This window comes from Borostomias antarcticus (genome assembly GCF_949987555.1).
Source record: "Borostomias antarcticus genome assembly, chromosome: 2".
NCBI lineage: Eukaryota > Metazoa > Chordata > Actinopteri > Stomiiformes > Stomiidae > Borostomias > Borostomias antarcticus.
In genome coordinates, this window is record NC_140235.1 from 8,205,113 (window position 1) to 8,210,438 (window position 5,326).

The 5,326-nt window shown below is 49.0% G+C and overlaps 1 protein-coding gene across 2 annotated transcripts in view; it reads left to right on the top strand.

Moving 5' to 3' along the window:
- Positions 1-2,512, top strand: part of man1a2 (mannosidase, alpha, class 1A, member 2) — a 111,603-nt gene extending 109,091 nt beyond the window's left edge. For both annotated transcript variants that reach the window (XM_084461569.1, XM_084461570.1), the window contains exon 14: positions 1-2,512. This exon is cut by the window's left edge and continues 292 nt beyond it. The gene's annotated coding sequence lies outside the window, so the exon portion shown is untranslated.
- Positions 2,513-5,326: the final 2,814 nt, after the last annotated feature.

Sequence of the window (5,326 nt, forward strand, 5' to 3'; positions counted from 1 at the left end):
CCTTTACTCTCTTCTCTCTCTCCCTCTCTCTCTCTCTCTCTCTCTCTCTCTATCTATCTGTCTTCAGAGTTATCTCTGCATATATCGGTATGGAGGGTGTACTCCGTTCTGTGATTGGATCGTGAAGCCCCGGACATGTGACTTTTTTAAGAACCAAGCGCCCAATCAGGAGGCTTTGTTATTTTTGTGTGTGGAAAGTCGAACCAAATGTTCTCTCATACAGACGCGTGCTGGGCGAGTGTGTGTGTGTGTGCGCGGGGTCTTAATGAACACACACACACACGGATAGACACTCCAGCACTGAAGGGAGGTGTATTTTGCAGACAGGACTACAGGGTTTGTTCACTGCTTTTTTGTTTGTTGTTGGGGTTTTTTGTCACCTGGACACTAAATGACGGATATGACCCTCTTACTTTGTCATCCACTTCCTGTTTACTCTTATGTGAACTTTGACCTGGAATTGTATCGGTGTCTCTTTGTCAGCTGGAGGAGCAGCAGCTTAAAGTTTCCTCCTGAACTTTTCAAAAAGCGGACGGATTAAAATGGAACACATCCTGAAACAGCCCCGTGGGTTCGCTCCATCCTGGCTTCATCCTACCCCAGCCTACCCCGGTCTCACCACTAGGGGCGTCACGGGCTGACCACGGAGGCTCTCATCCCTCTCCTGCTGCTACTCAACCGCTGCCACTTCTCCTACTTCCTCTTCTATCACTCCATTCCACATCCATCCCTCCCCCTCACGCTCCTGTGACCCGCTCCGTGTTCCTCCCCCTCACGCTCCTGTGACCCCCTCCGTGTTCCTCCCCCTCACGCTCCTGTGAGACCCTCCGTGTTCCTCCCCCTCACTCTCTCGGCCTCTCCTAGTTCGCTAAACCATCTCTTTTCATGAATCCCCTCTGGCTCCAGACGCAGGCGGGTGTGATGCGTGTTCTGGCGAGGCGTGTTCTGGCGAGGCGGTTCTGGTGAGGCGTGTTCTGGTGATGAACATGTTCGCTGTAGACCGATTGTTTTCACACGTTGTTTGAATGCTGAGAGGATGAGAGGCAGAGATCCAGCCCTGAAACAGCTCCTGGTATGAAGCCCTTGATACTGCACATCTGACCTTGATACTGCACATCTGACCTTGATACTGCACATCTGACCTTGGCTCACGTGTTCAGGTTTCTGATGCACATTTTGATGCTGTCCATTGCGCTACCTTCTTCTAAGTGTAAGGGTTCTGTTCTATCATCTGTTCTATAACTGGTAGCTGCATCCACAGAAAATCATGCAATGAATCTCTCTAAACAAGTTTGTTTTACTTTTAGTGACACTGTGTTGTTGAGATGTGATGACGGTGTGAACATGGAGATGCCTGCAGATGCACTCATAGAAGGATTCGTCTCGCATCTTCTGCCCCAAGACCAGTAGCCGCAGATGGGGATTTGATTTTGAAATGAATGACAGCAAATTAAGATCAAATCAAAGCCGATGACACGCGCGGTAAATGTGTTCCTCATCGCCCACTCCTCCCTCCTCCAGGAGCGCCCAGGGCCTAGAGGCTGGTGATTGGAGCATCCCAGGGCCTAGAGGCTGGTGATTGGAGCATCCCAGGGCCTAGAGGCTGGTGATTGGAGCACCCCAGGGCCTAGAGGCTGGTGATTGGAGCACCCCAGGGCCTAGAGGCTGGTGATTGGAGCACCCCAGGGCCTAGAGGCTGGGGATTGGAGCATCCCGGGGCCTAGAGGCTGGGGATTGCACGCTGTACAAGTGCCTGCTATACTCAATGCCTGTACAGGGCTGTGTTTTGGCTGTCCTGAGATTGTCCTCTAGTGAAGCTCCTCCCACACTGATCACAGGCTTCTCTGTACAGTATGAACACACTGGTGTCTCTAAGTGTCTTCTCAGTACAGTATGAACACACTGGTGTCTCTAAGTGTCTTCTCTGTACAGTATGAACACTGGTGTCTCTATGTGTCTTGACTGAGTCAAGTTCTTCACACACAGGTCACAGTGACATTGTGTGGTACTCTTAGTCAAATCGAGCAGCTCTGGCCACCGTTGGACTTGCCTGCTAGCTCCGCCCCCATTAAGAGGGGTTTGGCCAGTGTATTATATTCCTATTATTTCTAGAGCACTCTAGGAATACTGTTGAGTTGATGCAGATAGGGGATGTGGCATGAACCCTGTACATGAACCCTGTACATGCAGCTGCCCCAGCCAGAGCCCTGACCACCTCACTGCCTGCTAGTCCAGCCAGAGCCCTGACCACCTCACTGCCTGCTAGTCCAGCCAGAGCCCTGACCACCTCACTGCCTGCTAGTCCAGTCAGGAGACTCATTTATCAAGACACGTTGTCATGGCATAATCATAGGTCATGTTTTCGGGTCTCAAATATATAACTAGAAGTTTGATTTGTTTCAAAAATTGTAAAAGAAAGGAGATGATATTTTGATATTGTACTTTTTTTTTGTACTCATTCCAATTACCACTTTAAAATGAGGATTTGGGCTCAATAACTGTGCTGTGGGTGTGTGTGGGTGGGTGTGTGTGTGTGTGTGTGTGTGTGAGAGATCGTACGTGCTTGTACAAGTATGTACATACAGTATGTGTCAGATATGACTCAAACTTTTGGAACACAGAACACTTCTTAGTAGTGAGTGTCACTGCAGTTTCTTGGGGTGGTGGGTTCAGATGATCTCTGTTTGGTTAGGGTTAGGGCCGGGGCTGGTGGTGTTAGGGTTAGGGCCGGGGCTGGTGGTGTTAGGGTTAGGGCCGGGGCTGGTGGTGTTAGGGTTAGGGCCGGGGCTGGTGGTGTTAGGGTTAGGGCCGGGGCTGGTAGTGTTAGGGTTAGGGCCGGGGCTGGTGGTGTTAGGGTTAGGGCCGGGGCTGGTGGTGTTAGGGTTAGGGCCGGGGCTGGTGGTGTTAGGGTTAGGGCCGGGGCTGGTGGTGTTAGGGTTAGGGCCGGGGCTGGTGGTGTTAGGGCCGGGGCTGGTGGTGTTAGGGCCGGGGCTGGTGGTGTTAGGGCCGGGCTGGTGGTGTTAGGGTTAGGGTTGTTTTTAGTCAAACCGATTCTTTCCCAGCCTTATCACGTGTTGCTCTGTGACGCCTTCGGCCAATACTGTGCTCTATTTTTATTTTTTCAAGCTTTTGTAAAACACAAACTCATGTTCATTTTCTAAAGAGCAAAATTCTTTGTTCTCATTTCACGATAAAGGAACAGTGACAATACTATCTGTTTGTAAAAAGGAAACTCAAAAAAACATGTTTATGTTGCAGACAAGCTTATGGCGTAACGGGTTTAATGTGATATAACAATGCTGTTCTAACCCACCCTGTTCTGTATTGGGCCCTTTTCCTCAAGTGTCTGGGAGAAAAGATCAGAGTCACCTCTCTGACCCTAACCCTGTCACCTCTCACTCATCTGTTCACTCGTGCGCTCCTTCTCATTTCCACTGGTTTCTATCGGTCCATTCCTGTCCAGGACTCTCCTCCCGTCTGCCTGCAGCTCCCCCCCCTCTGCCTCCCTCCCCAGTAGAGGAGCAGCCATGGCAGCCCCCCCCCCCCCCCCAGTAGAGGAGCAGCTGTGGCAGCCCCCGCCCCCCCCCTTCCTCCCCAGTAGAGGAGCAGCTGTGGCAGCCACACTAACGGTGTATGAAGTCTGCCCCCCTACACTGCCCCCTCCACTCTGACATCATCACCCGTGTCTGTGGACGACGCCCAATCAAACACGGGCGCCACTGGTCACTGGGCGGATGTTGATTTTGAAACCAAGTGTTCCGTATTTGTATTTTTACTGAACAAAAAATACCTGTAAATATGTTTAAATTGATCAAATTCAATAAAGATGTTATGAAAAGTGAACAGAATAACAGTATCAGGTGTGTTCTCTACCCATTGCTCACTTCATTCTGAGCAACTTTTTTGTTATTTTAATTCAGATATTTGTTCCAGACATTGTTTATTTCAGTTTCAACCAATAGAGATACCATTTCTATGGTTTGCACAGTCCCCACACCAGTTTGACGAGGGGGTGACCCCTAGCTCCTAATCTAACAGACCTCTAATGGCGAACAGATGAAGCTCCCACACACATCACGCGCTGTTCATCCATTAACCAATCAGCGAGCCTCCTTCCCCGCCTCTGCTCCGGTCCGCTCCGGTCCAACTACAGCTGAACAGAACAAGCTGGAATGAGTCGGCCTATTATATTGGCCTATTATATTTCTGTGTTAGAGGGGTTCTGAAATGAGTCATAAAAATGCATTTGCTTGGTTATGCTTTGCTTAACTTCCTTATTAGTTTGCCAAAAATGTGTGTTGCCAATGTCTTGCCTTTAGCGCTTGCTTTGTCTCAGTGAGTGTGTGTATAAGGGTGTGAGTCTTGTAAACGGTTGTAAAGTTATGCAATTACACGTTTTTGGGGGGGCTGCCAAGACGAGGGAAGGGTATGAGTGTGTGATGTGCATAGCACACTAGCGAAGTCATGGTGAACTAAATTGGTAAATATTAACATCTCAAATCGGGTAAACTACTCAAGCATCCCTCTCAAACAACACCTCACCTCACGCACTTCTCCTTTGGTTTAGTCTCACACCCCTTGTGTCTCACCTTTCAGCCTCTTCTCCACAATAAAGGCACTATGGGCAGCGCTCTTATAAAAGGTTTGCTATCCCTGTCTCAGGAAACGTTTAATCTGCAATACACCTGTTTTACCAGTGGGGGGAGTAAAGTTCCATCCAAGTCTCAAAGTTACAGGCTAGTTCAACTTCTATTTTCCTATGTACAGGGTAGCCTCCGGTTACATTACATTATTACGTTACATTAGTCATTTAGCAGACGGTTTTTATCCAAGGCGACGTGCAATTACATTTAACTTAGGAAGTCCCTACTATTACTCACCGGAACTCACAAGTTATCTCTTTCTAAACAAGTGATTAAGAGCATACATACATGCTTACTTGAGAGCTTCTCACATACAGTCTAGTTAATAAATGCTAAAAGAAATACAAGTAATAAGAAAAGTAGCAGCAATAACACTTGAATTTAAAATACAAGATAGGAGTGTGAATATGAAGTGCATATTTGTAGTATAGCGGGGGGGGGGGGCTCGTTTCTGTCTCAGCCTGGAGGTCCAAGACCTGATGCTCTGGTCACTTCCTCCAGAGGGGAGTAGGGGGGAGTCAGAGGGTAGTAGAGGTGTAGGGGGGAGTCAGAGGGTAGTAGGGGGGAGTCAGAGGGTAGTAGGGGTGTAGGGGGGAGTCAGAGGGTAGTAGAGGTGCTGTAGGGGGGAGTCAGAGGGTAGTAGGGGTGTAGGGGGGAGTCAGAGGGTAGTAGGGGTGCTGTAG